The sequence below is a fragment of the Macrosteles quadrilineatus genome, unplaced genomic scaffold (genome assembly GCF_028750875.1).
Source record: "Macrosteles quadrilineatus isolate MER2022 unplaced genomic scaffold, UCM_ALF_1.0 Scaffold_3__2_contigs__length_128488019, whole genome shotgun sequence".
Lineage (NCBI taxonomy): Eukaryota > Metazoa > Arthropoda > Insecta > Hemiptera > Cicadellidae > Macrosteles > Macrosteles quadrilineatus.
The window spans coordinates 28,665,392-28,678,654 of record NW_026542596.1 but is presented as its reverse complement, the minus strand read 5'-3'; the positions used below and the strand labels follow the sequence as shown (position 1 = coordinate 28,678,654).

The following is a 13,263-nucleotide window of genomic DNA, read 5'->3' as shown; positions in this document are numbered from 1 at the left end:
AAAGAATCTGTAATAACCTCGTAAAAGTGGAAAAATATTTCAAATTCTGACATTGCACTTTAATTTAGGGGATCAAGGAGTAAAGTTATGAATAAACATGAATAAGTAAAATGTAAAGCAAAGTAATAAGAATACAAAACATTAATAATATCTAAAAAAAATAATTATGTAGGAAAAAAATTGTAAATACTATTAAACATTTGAAATATATTTAAAAAATTTTTAAGTAGGGCATTTTAGGGGTGAAGGTGTCAAATCTTCGGAAAACACATAAAAGGGTTTTGTAGAAAATGTAATTGCTGACCATGAAAATGCATTCAAATCTTAGCTAGCTCTTATTGTTTAAGTTATAGTAGTAAAAAAATGTGTTTTGTCGTTTTTAGATGTCTGCCATTTTGGATTTTCGTAAGGGGAGAGGGGGTTGAAACTTGAAAATGGGACTTTTGCAAATTTCACCTTTATAGTAATACCAGAAACAAAAGAACCCTGGGCCGTTTCGAGCCGCGCAGGTTTGAATGGTACGCCACACCTACCGGTGCGAACCACATGATCTTTTCGTTTCTGCGCGGGTTGTTTTGTTCTTGGTATGTCTATAACTTAGGATCCCATACTACAATACTACCAAATTTCAAGTCTTTAGCACATTTCTAAACGATTCAGATGACCATACCAAAGTCATTAAATTTCAATGTTATTCTCCATAAGAATAACATGGGGCTCGTAAAACTTTCAAATTTTTACATTAAACCTAAGTCTTGGGGGTCAAGGAGTAAAGTTATGAAAAAACATGTAATTGGTAAAATTTAAAGTAAACTAAGGGAAATACAAAGCGTTAATAATATTTGCAAAAATAATTTACCGTACTTAAGTTGGAAAAAGTAGCGAAAACCATTAAAGATTCGAGAGAAATTTACTAAATTTCGAAAATAGGGCGTTTTTTGAAGGTGAAGGAGTGCTATTTTCGAATAACCATCAGTAGTGTTTTGTAGAAAATTTAATTCCTGACCGTGAAAATTCTTTCAAATCTTTTCTAGCTCTTACCGTGTTTGAGTTATAGCCGTTTGAAAAAATCTTGTTTAGTCGTTTTTAGATGTCCGCCATTTTGGATTTTTGAGGGGTTAACTTTTGAATATGGGGTTTTTGCGAATTTCACCGTTAATTTAAGATACCATACTGCAATACTACTAAATTTCAAGTTTCTAGCACGTTTCTAAACAGTTCAGATGAGCACACCAAAGTCGGCCACTTTCAACGTTATTCTCCATAAGAATAACATGGGGCTTTTAAATTGGTAAACAACCAAACAAATTTTCACATTAAACTTAAGTTTTGGGGGTCAAGGAGTAAAGTTACGAAAAAACATGTAAAGGGTGAAATGTAAAGTAACCTAAGGAGAGTACGAAACATTAATAATATTTGCTAAAAATAATTATTTAGGTACGAAAAAATAGCAAAAAACGTTAAAAATTTGAATAAAATCTACCAAATTTTGAAAGTACGGTGTTTTTTTAGGTGAAGGAGTGCGATTTTCAAAAAACGCATAATAGTGTCTTGTAGAGAATTTAATTCCAAACCGACGATTTTTCCTCAAATCGTTTCTAGCTCTTACCGTTTTCGAGCTATAGCTGTTTGAAAAAAACCTGTTTTGTCGTTTTCAGAGGTCCGCCATTTTGGATTTTTGGGGGGTTAGAATTTGAAAATTGGACTTTTGCGAATTTCCCCGTTAATTTAAGATACCATACTACGTTACTACCAAATTTCAAGTCTCTAGCTTGTTTCTAAACCGTTCAGATGAGCACACCAAAAGTTGGCCATTTTTAAAGATTTTGGATTTTTTTTTGGGGGGGGGGGTTATAATTTGAAAATCGGACTTTTGCAAATTTCCCCGTTAATTTAAGATACCATACTACGTTACTACTAAATTTCAAGTCTCTAGCACATTTCTAAGCCGTTCAGATGAACACACCAAAGTCGGCCATTTTTTATGTTATTCCCCATATCAAATCAAAATTTCGGGGGGGGGGGGGGTTAAAATTTAAAAACGCGACTTTTTGGAATTTTCCTGGGGGTTTGCTCATTAAAAAAATGCAAGTTTCCCAGCCATATACAACACTGATTCAAGGTCTTTTTTCCTACAGTCACCCGACAAAGTTGGCTTCCTTGTACTGTTTAGTGTTTATAGTACAGAAAGCTGCTAATTGCTGCATATTTATACTTTGTCGTACGGTTTATACTTCGGCGCACATCAGGATTCCAACGAACGTTGGCAACACTTAAAGATAATAATACTATGAGCAGCTGATTGACTATTATAACTACGATTTAACCTGTCATTTCGTGTTTATAGTTTATGTTCTCTTTTCGGCATTTCTGAACTCTCTGGACTTTTCTTTTAAACGTTTTTAAAACATTCCTACGATCTTAATAAACAAGAAAATACCTTTAAAAGATTTTTTAGGCGCGGAAACCGCTGCAAATTACAAAGATATACGGAACTATTTTTTCTCAAGTCGCGGAGCACAATTGCTTGCCGAGGAAAAATAGCGGAGTGATACGGACCGGGGACTACTTTCTCTAGGGCATCTATTTGTGTTGCCAGCTGAACCTAAACGTGTTGTATAGTGTTTGAAAGATTAATTATTTTATATGCTTTATAGTGAGTAAACGTTGCTCTCTTGTGCAGCAAAGTCCCACTTTGCTCACTAGCTACACAAATAACTATTTCCGGTTATCAAGACTCAAGAACAATTTTATAAACAAAGAATCTATATTTTCATTTACAGTTACCCTACAAATTATTTCACTTGCGATTAATTAAATCCGTACCCAAGTAGCACACATCGTTGGCCCAACGTTGGGAAATGGTCGGCACGGTTGGGAAATGGTTGGCAGAAATTTTAACGATTTGCCAACGTTGGCCCAACGGAAACTGGTATTCGTTGGCCCTACAAAGAAAAGAATCGTTGGGCCTTCGTTGGGCATTCGTTGGGTTTAAGTATAAAACATTCTAAAACGAATTTTAACAAATTGATTTATTTAAAAGTACATAAATGTTATGGCAGCAGAATATAAGACAAATATTGTAAAAATTTGGATCAATAATGAATGTAGTCAGATGATGTTGTGATACAGAGAGAAAAGAATTTTTTTATAAAAATAAATACCTCTGCCTTTAAAAAAATAAGGTTGCCAATGACACAGAAAAATAGTACACATAAAATATCGAAGAATTATACAGCTATGAACACCTGCTTAACTTATAATAATTATTATAATTATTTTTTTTTTTTTATATTCTTTAACTTATTTAAGCAAGTTTTTAATAGTTATAGAGAAAAGATTAATTAATTATATAACAATCAATTATAACAGTAGCCTACTAATCTAATAGTAATTAAATAATCTATATTCAAATACTAGTACTGTATCCTCTCCAACTACCAGAAAAACAATTCAACTACTTGAGGCTTAAACAGATTAACAGAATCATATTATACTGTAGCATCAAAAATATTTAAGTATTAATTGTGACCATTGCACCTGTCGGCTACTCTTTCACCACTTGAAAACACTCATATTCAACAAGCACAGTTAGCTCAGAGGAATGGTTATACTCAAGCTTTGTGTTTTCAATGGGGGAGGACACAGTTTAATAAATTTTGCTTCTTTAAATTTACGGTATACTATACATAGTATTACACATCTACCATAGCCATGATGTTCTACCACTTCACCTAAACCACCTAAAAAATTGAGAAAATTAATTATAAAAAATTCTCAAAATATCACAAATTATTGATAAAATGAAAAACCCAAACAACTGTAAACAATCCTACTTTGACAGTTCTCATTGCGTATCACAGCTTTTTGTTGCTGCTTATAATTACTAGCCATATACAACACTGATTCAAGGTCTTTTTTCCTACAGTCACCCGACAAAGTTGGCTTCCTTGTACTGTTTATAGTACAATATAGTCCGTAGTACGATTAGTACAATATAGTAGTGTTTATAGTCCTTCCCATTTATGCTAGTTAAAATCCTTCCCATTCTTGGGAGTTCAGTCGAGCGGTGGTAATATGGGACAGTCTTTACCCTTGAGAACAATAGCTGGCTCGAGTCACGAGCCCGAGCCCTTCAGCAGGTACACCGGGGGGTGATCAAGGCAGGGGGAGACCTTTCCCGGGTGTGCATTTTGAAAACGATTGGGTTAATGTATCCGGTTAACATCAATTGTAATTAGAAAATCTGTGTAATTGTATATGATAAGTGAATATAAATATCTAATTAATACGCAAACTCAAAAATAACTCGTCATATCGACGAGTGCATGCTGCAACTGAAATTGGGTGTCCGCGGCCGGAAACATCACCCCCCGGTCTCTGACGTCAATATGACGTAGGGGGTGATGTTTCCGGGGGTGACCTTTCCGCGTCCCCCACGGGAGGGACTAAGGCTAAAGGTGTAGTGACGTCATATCTCTAGTGGCTAATGTCTTCTCTTGAGGCAACACGATTACCGTAACGAGACAATGTGATTTCAGCGGCATTCGTGGCATAGGTGCCAGCGTTTCGGTTTGGTGTTCAGAAAGTCCCGGGTTCGAAACCTGCCGGGGACATTAACTTTTTGTCAACGATTTTTACTTAGAATGCGAATACTTCTTAACTGTAGGCCTACATCTTTTGTTAGAATTTGATGCATTTATAATTTTATTTATGAACAGAACTTTTTTTTTAATATTGAACCTTTATTCGATTTTTATCTTATATCTTTTTTTATAGTATCAGCAAGTTTGGTTGGTTAGGTTATGTTATGAGAATTTAATTTTATAATACTAAATTTTAAAATTAATTTTATAATTAAAAATTATAAGTTAGTAGTGGTGAACTACCGGTTTAACATCACTTGGGGCGTTTTTTCCCATAAGAATAACATGGTGATCATTTTTTGGCCACCAATTCCAAAAATCCTGATCTTTACCTTAACATCCCTATATAATTGTCAAACCTTATTTCTTACTTATTCCCCATAAATATATTCGATATCAAGCTAAAAAAGCTATTTCTTATATTTATTGACCCTTACAGGTGTAAATGTAAAGTAGTGGCGAACTAGCAAAGATATCCCACTTTAGGCATGTTTTCCCCATAAGAATAACATGGTGGGCATTTTTAGCCAATTTTTTAAAAATCCTGCCCACGGCCTATACAAGCCTATATAAATGTTCAATAACATTGTACAACTCCATTACTATTTGAAATCCACATCCATTCACATGTATATTCTCAAAATCGAGCGAGGTTTGTACGCAAACTCGGGCGCGCTCCGGGCTCATGGCGTGCTCCCGGTCGCGGGCATGCTCCCGACCCATTGTCGGGCTCCTACTTTTTGCCTCTAGTGGTGGGGCTGTGGAATGGTATCTTTAGTAGAAATCCATGAATTCTGGCTACTTGGGAACCCAAGCCATTTGACATACAATAAATCACCCTTACTCCTAATTACCTTCTCTACCAAATGTCTTTATACTTGGTCTTTAACAACTCCTCTGTGTAGAATCCTCCTCTGATTATATTGCCATTTTCATCTTTCAAGATGTAAGTCACAGGCTTTGTATTCTTAACTTCTGCTATTGTAAATAGCTCCCCTGTCCAATTCGGGGTATATCCTTTACTAAAAACATGTTTATACTTAGAAATTCTCACACTATCACCTACCTTATATCTTTGGCTTTTTAACTTGCACTACTTTAGCAGTCAACCTCTCATGCACATATTTACTATTCTTAATATTCACTTGGTTAGGCTTCGTACCTATAGATCTATGCACCTTATAATTATATTTTCGAATTAACTTTGGAAGTAAATCCAACCATTTATAACTCCCCTGAGCACTAAATTCCCTATATAACCAATTCTTTAAAGTTCTCTGAAACCTCTCCACAATTGCAGCCTTAGTTGTAGAAAATGTGTGATAGTGATTAATATTTACTTTTTCATTAGTTTGCTAAAATATTGATTAGAAAATTCGTTTCCATTGTCAGATTGAATATTTTTAACCCCCTTTGGTAGAATGGTTTTAATGGCTTCTGTAACCACTAACCCTGTTTTTTTAGCGGAGCAGCATAAGCTTTTTTAGAAAATGTATCTATTAAAGTTAAAATATATTTATTGCCAGAATTTTCTCTAGCATAGTTTTGCATATCAATTAAATCTATTGTACGGTTTCATTTATACCTAATACTTTAAAAGACCTTCTAATGAAATTCTTTCTTGCAAGTTTATGAAGTTCGTATGCAATTTCATTCATTTTTTATAACATCATTCTTTCCTTTAACTCTGGAGACGAAGTCGAGTACGGGATTACCATACGAGTCCGGTAAACACATCCACCGACATCATGTAACTAACCGCGTCAAGGAACTCGTCCTCGCGGACGGGAGTCCGGTAAACACATTTTGGACGAGTGACGTACGATAGTTTACGCTATATAGCCTACTACTAAAATCTGTTCAAATCTTCATTTATTACCACCAAGGACTAAAAATCCATTGAGATATAGATTATGGTCAATTTCAATGTTAGTGGAGAGGGAAAGACGCCACTTGGTCAGTTCTATCTTCCGTATGTATCATCGTGTCCCGGCAACTCCTGTGCTGCATGGCCATGAATTATCGAACTGCAATTACCGCAAAAGTATATATTTTTCCGGTTCAAATACATAATACTTTGTAAAAATTGCTTTTTAGTTCTTTTAGACAGTGATTTTATTTTATTTGACCTTTCACTCGAACACGCTGAGATCGTGCAGAGACTTGTGGCTTTTGTTGAAAAATGGCAGTTTCATTTACTTTTAAGTACAATACCTTCAAAGGGTTGGTTTTATTATTAAGTGCACTATTTTTTTATAAGTGCAAGTTTATTTTGGAGAGAAGTGCATATGTGTCATCTTGTGCCATTTGTGACTGTACCATCGTCATCACCCCCCCCCCCCCAAGAACGTCGCTTCAGTTCCCATAGAATAGAAGGTGCCTTCCCCCCCCCTGCTGAGTCAACTCCCTTTGCTGATCCCTGGACCACGTTGCTGAGAGGCCCTGTACCAGCAGCCACAACTTACCAAGGTCCAAAAGTGGAGTAGTATTATATCAGGTACTGTATGTGCTCCAACCAAAATACTACTTGCACTAATTCATTAATTAAGCAAACGTTATTGTAAAACTTTCATGGTGTTGTTTCTTGCCGAACTTATTGACATTTATTGTAAATTCGGAGAAAACCGTCGCATTGCTGTAACCGAGTATTTCGTTGCAGTTAACATTTCCTTTCTAGTTGTCCGAGATTTTACTCATTAACTATAATTAACGCGCGACTAAACTCACACGTTCGGGAGTATATTACGGGCATAAGATTCAGTTAGGTTAGAATGAATCGGAATTTGACAGCATCCCACCAACCGACCGATCACACGGCCAACCTAATAACTCGAAACACTGAAAACAAACCAGCAAAAACAGTGGCGCGTTTTATCCTATGTTTAAGAGAGACAGAGAGAATAAACAACTAAAATTCTATTTTTGACAAAAGTCAAAGTCTACTTCCACAGAGTGCAATGAGCTCATCGATGGTATATAGACAGGGCTTACACGCATCCAGTGTAGCATCCTCTTCTTAAGGGACTGGGTGAGTTTCCATTCTTAATGGTCGAAGTAAGGAGATTAAAGAGCTTGGCCCCGACGTACGACGGCTTCCTGGAGTATCTTGAAGTCTCATGTAAGTTGTAGTTTCCAGCATTTCTTGTGTTGTGTGGATGTACATCAGCGTTCTAGAGGAGGTCTTGACTGCTTGCATACACAACTACTTCGCATATATATAGTGGTCACAGTTGGAAATCTTGAGTGCCTTGAAGCAAGAAGGTGTTCCTGCAGCTTTCTCTCCACTGAAGATCTCTTCTCCGAGAACTCTAATGGCTTTTTTCTGCAAGGTGAGAACCCGACTCACGTTCTCTTTAGATTAATTCCCCCATAGAACAATCCCATATCTCATATGGGACTCGACCAAAGCGTGGTAGGCCGAACGAGTAGCTTCAGGTGTAGCGACATGGTTGATCCGCCAAAGCAAAGAGGGAAGAACTGAGTTTGTGACAGAGAGTCCACATGCATATAGATAGTTGTAATGGTTGCATGTATTATTACGTCATCTTTTTTTAGCCATCTGTATATTATATAATTGCAATGTAAAATGGTGTTTGCCGTATACAAAATAAATAAATAATAATAAATATCCCATCGCAAGTTGTTTAAGATTACGCCAAGGTATTTGATGAATAGAGCTGTTTCAATTTCTGGAGGAGACGACACTTCATTCTTTAACCTTCAAAAGAAAAGTTGTTGTGTTTTGCTCTCGTTAAACACAAGATCATTGCTGAAACAGTAATCCCTGGCTCTGTTGATTGAAATGAAACTTTCAATCTCCAATTAAAGTTTCGGCAGATGAGTTGCTGGTTAACAGCATTCACTATGAGTGATATATTTGATATATAGTCAATGTTAACAGTACTGAGTCGTCAGCAAACATGACAGTTTATCCCGTTTAACCAGAGAGTAGTGACTCCAGTTATAATCTATTTATCTCAATGGCCGCATCTTGTCATCCCAAATAACTGACATCCCATCTTATCGACATCTTTTCTATTTTAAGTTGTCGACAAGATGGCACAATTTCAGTGTCAATCTTTTGGAATGTCGATAATCTGGGACCCCACGCATGGTGGAACCGGAACGGAACGGAATCAAAACAAAGTCACTACGAGGAACCAAGGATTAAGGAACAAGTCCAACCAAAAACCAAACCAATAGGCTAGGCCGCACGATTTTTATTTCAGCTGCAGTTTTTTAATACGGACAAAATAAGAGTTTAAAAATTAGAAATTTAAAAAAAAATTATTATAGGCCTAAAACTAAAAAAAATATATAATTAATTTTTTAATTAAACTGTCATAACCTAACCTAACTAACCAAACTTGCTGATAATGAAAAAATTGAATAATGGTTTACTAATAGAAAAAATAGTTCTGTTCATAAAATAAAACTATAAACGCCTCAAATTAAATTTTATATTTTTTTAAATTAAACTGTCATAACCTAACCAAACTAACCCAACTTGCTGATAATGAAAAAATTCAATGAAGGTTTACTAATCGAAAAAATAGTTCTGTTCATAAAATAAAACTATAAATAGTTCAAATTCAATTTTATAAGGTTTTAATTATAAAATTTAACTGTTATAACCTAACAAAACTAACCAAACTTGCTGATAATGCAAAAATCTTAGACAAAAAGTTTGTGCACCCGATGAGTTTCGAACCCGGTTCCATTAGATTCGAAGCCTAGCACGCTATCCACTAGACCACCGAGGCCGATGGCTTCAACTCGTTTCATTGCGATAATGGTGTTCCCTCAGCCAATAGAATGCTCTCATTTTGTTCTTATTAAAATAACTGCAGCTGAAATAAAAATTGTGCGGCTAGGCCTACCAACAAAACAAATGGATTGGAATGGAATTTATGGAATGGTCGAATGGAAAGTAAAGCTAAGCTAATGGTGATTTTATTATTGGCGAACGATTTATTTTTCCGTACCTTCCGAAGAAACATTGTAAGTTTTTAATTTTATACCAATTTTGTCCTCATTTGCAAATTATCTTTTATAAATATTTTGTTTTGAGTTTAGTAATTGAGAAAAAATCCTTATCCCGAAAATGGTAGAACACCGAATGTCCAATCAGCCTAGAAATGTGACACGTTTTGAAATGCTTTCTTAAATAATAGTTAATGATTTGCTGCCTTTACAATTGTAGAAAACTATATAGTGTGTTTAGTTATGATAGTTTCATTATGGAATTTTGGGGCCCAATAATCTTGGTTAAATTAAATTGCTTCCCACATCTAACATGACCACTGGTAGCCAAGATTTATTTCGGCCATTCATTAAGTTGATTACAAAAGGCCTAGGCTTTGTCTAACATATTAAACTAAAATAATATTTCAGGCTATTCCTGAAAAATAAACATAATAGTAATCCATTGCAATTAAAACCACCTGGCACTTCTGACAAAACTCAACACAGCAAACCATGCAAAATATTAATGTCAAACAAACGTAGGGTACAGTTTCTTAACTGGGCTATGCTAATATCGATTTAAACTATCGAATTGAAAATATTGATTAATAATCGATATTTTTAAATAGGCTATACCTATCTTAGACCTATTATAAAATTAAACTATCATAACCTAACCTAACCAACCAAACTTGCTGATGGTGAAAAAATCGCATGAAGGTTTACTAATCGAATCGATAGTTTCAATAGATATTATCATAGCCCAGTTAAGAAACTGTACCCCAAACCTATAAATCAAATGTATCTGTAAACACGATAAGTTAACTTGAATAGGCCTACATACATTAATTTTTGTAAGATTTGGATGACATTTGGTTTGAAGGTGTAAGGCGGGATAAACTTGAATGAGTTCGCAAACCAGCATGATCGGACCATGGGAATGGGGTTTTATGGGGTAAAAAATGGTTTTTCTAATTTTTGACCCTCAAAACACAAAATTTCCCAATTTCTCTCCACACCTCTTTAAAGAGCTTAAAAAAATAAATAATTTAGTATAGCAAAGTGTTGTAAAATGTTGTAGTTTGCTTGTTTATGGATATATTTTGATCAAACTTGGTAAATTTATTTATTTTTTTATAGCCTACTAAGTTATTAATAACTTTAAAACACACTTTTTTACCCTTCCTGTAGCAGCAAGCCTATATAGGTCCCCTACTTATAAAAAACCTAGGTCTAAGTTACTTGATGTTAATTAAATACATTTAGGCCTAATTGAAAATCAATTCAGGCAACTGGAAATTCGCTTAGTCGGCAGGTTTACTGCGGCGGGGGTATTTGTTAGATTAGTTACCTAGGCTATAGGGGAGAGTAGGGCTCATTTGAACACTTTTTAAACTTTAATTTTTTAGGTGAATTTTAGGCCTATAGGTTTTTAATAAAAACATAATTACTTACGTACAGTTGTGACATAATGTTATCTTTAATTTAGTTATTTTAATTAACCCTCCAAGTTATTGGCAATATCTGTTTGCACAAAGGTATGCAAATCGTTCAATACTATCCCACTGGTGGGGTAAAATTGAACACACTAATTGAGTAAAATGAAAATTTGTATTTTACAGAAATTGTTTAAATGCATGTGGGTTGATAAAAACAGTTCTTATTTCTATTGTAACTAATTATTCAATTAATGTTTTAGATTCACATTATTTGTACGGTAGCTAAGTTACCTAAATGTTGCAAAGGAATAGCAAAATTATATTCGTTCGCAGCACTTGCAGTTCTCACACTCATTGGTTGAGGAAGATTATAGTCTTACATTTTAGCGAATTTCCCATATAGGGAATAAGAACTTAAGCTATTACCGTAGGTCTCATGGTAAAACCTAGACCCGGGACCGATTTACTTTTTTGTTTTGAGGTCCCCAGAGGCCAAAAACACCATCCGTTCAACTTCATATATATTTATATATGTGTCCGTTAGCGCGATAACTCGAGCAAAATTGATCCGATTTTGATGAAATTTGGTACAAACGTGTAAACCTACATTTATTCGAACGAGTTCGCGAACCAGCATAATCGGACAATGGGATCAGGGGTTTATGGGGGGTTTTATGGGGTAAAAATGGGTTTTTCTAATTTTTGACCCTAAAAACTTTAAATTTCTAAATTTCTCTCTAGACCATTTTGAAGAGCTTAAAAAAACTAATAATTTAGTATATTGAAGTTTTTTTGAATGTTCATTGACTACGGAGAAAATTTAAAAAATTGTAAATTTAAAATTCCCATGTTATTCTTATGGAGAATAAATAAACTGTTCTAGTTTGCTTTTTTATGGATATATTTTAATCAAATTTGGCAATTTGGCTTATTTCATACTAAGCTATCAATATTTCAATTGAAAAAACACACCTCAACATCTTCCCCATAGCAGCAAACCTAACTACTTACTAAAATTAATGTTATTTAAATAGGAAATAAATCTGAAAATTTATAGGGAATATTTTAGTAGAAATCAAGCCGGGTAAATGGAAATTCGCTTAGTATGCAGGTTTGCTGCGACGGGGGTATTTATTATTCATTACTGTCTTGTATAGGAAACAAATACCGTAATTTATAATCAGTTGGGGTACATTTTAACAACATGCTTACCTGAGGAAAACATGGTATATTCAAATGTCCCCCTCAGACTCTGTTCAAATCCACCCCACTATGCACCATTTTGCAAAATGTTAAATTATGTTTTCTTGAATTGTAATTTATCAATGTGAAGTGCATAATTGTATCTAAATACATAAAAGCCATATGGTAAATGGATAAAAATTATCTGTGATGTAGTTTTTCTATTGAAAATCTACAAATCCCTACTGCTGAAAAAGTTTTCTTGTGGCGCTCTAAAACTTCTTTTCCCAACAACAAACTAAGAACTGATCAGAAATGGAGGAAGATGAATGCAACCTGTTGTCCTATTGGAGGATTACATTTTACAGCTGGTCCAATGGCCTGCGAGTATAAAAATGACGGCAAATTTAAACCGTTCAAATGTGCCCCACTCTCCCCTACCTAAATTTATCTTTAAAATAATAGGTACCGTATCACAATTTATTGGGTGAGATTTTTTTTTCCTAGGCCTACATATTAAAAACATGTTTCGCAATGTACGAAAAAATACATAACTTAGGCCTAAAAATTAAATTCATCAGTCAGCAACTACACCTGGAAAAAATATTTCTTATAAGTAAGTGTTAAGTTAGATATAGCCTATGTGTTCTACATATTTGTTAGTAAACTGGCAAAATTTGAATGTCTTACCTCAAAAAATCAGCTCACAGTGGTGCTTTTTTGAAAAAGTCTTTAGGCTTAGGCCTAAGCTCATAGGCCTACTTTTATCACTTAAGTCCTAATTATTGACTTTCAAATAAATACATTATTTACTTTTAATCCATAGTTACCAATCAAATAAGAAATAATTATCACACAGTAACTCATTTTCAGAAACAAAATCACTTGTAAAACACAATACAAATTGTAGAAACACAGGACAATTAACCTCCAACAGCACTCTTATGGATACAAACACAGATGATGCAATGCCACTTTTTCCAACAAAGGCAAACCATTCAATGATGGTAGCCTATTAGTCAATATCGATT

General features: G+C 34.6%; 1 protein-coding gene across 3 annotated transcripts in view; it reads left to right on the top strand.

Moving 5' to 3' along the window:
- Positions 1-9,534: 9,534 nt before the first annotated feature.
- Positions 9,535-13,263, top strand: part of LOC128988661 (tudor domain-containing protein 7-like) — a 166,482-nt gene continuing 162,753 nt past the window's right edge. For all 3 annotated transcript variants that reach the window (XM_054410163.1, XM_054410162.1, XM_054410161.1), the window contains exon 1: positions 9,535-9,647. The gene's annotated coding sequence lies outside the window, so the exon portion shown is untranslated. The remainder of the gene's footprint in view (positions 9,648-13,263) is intronic.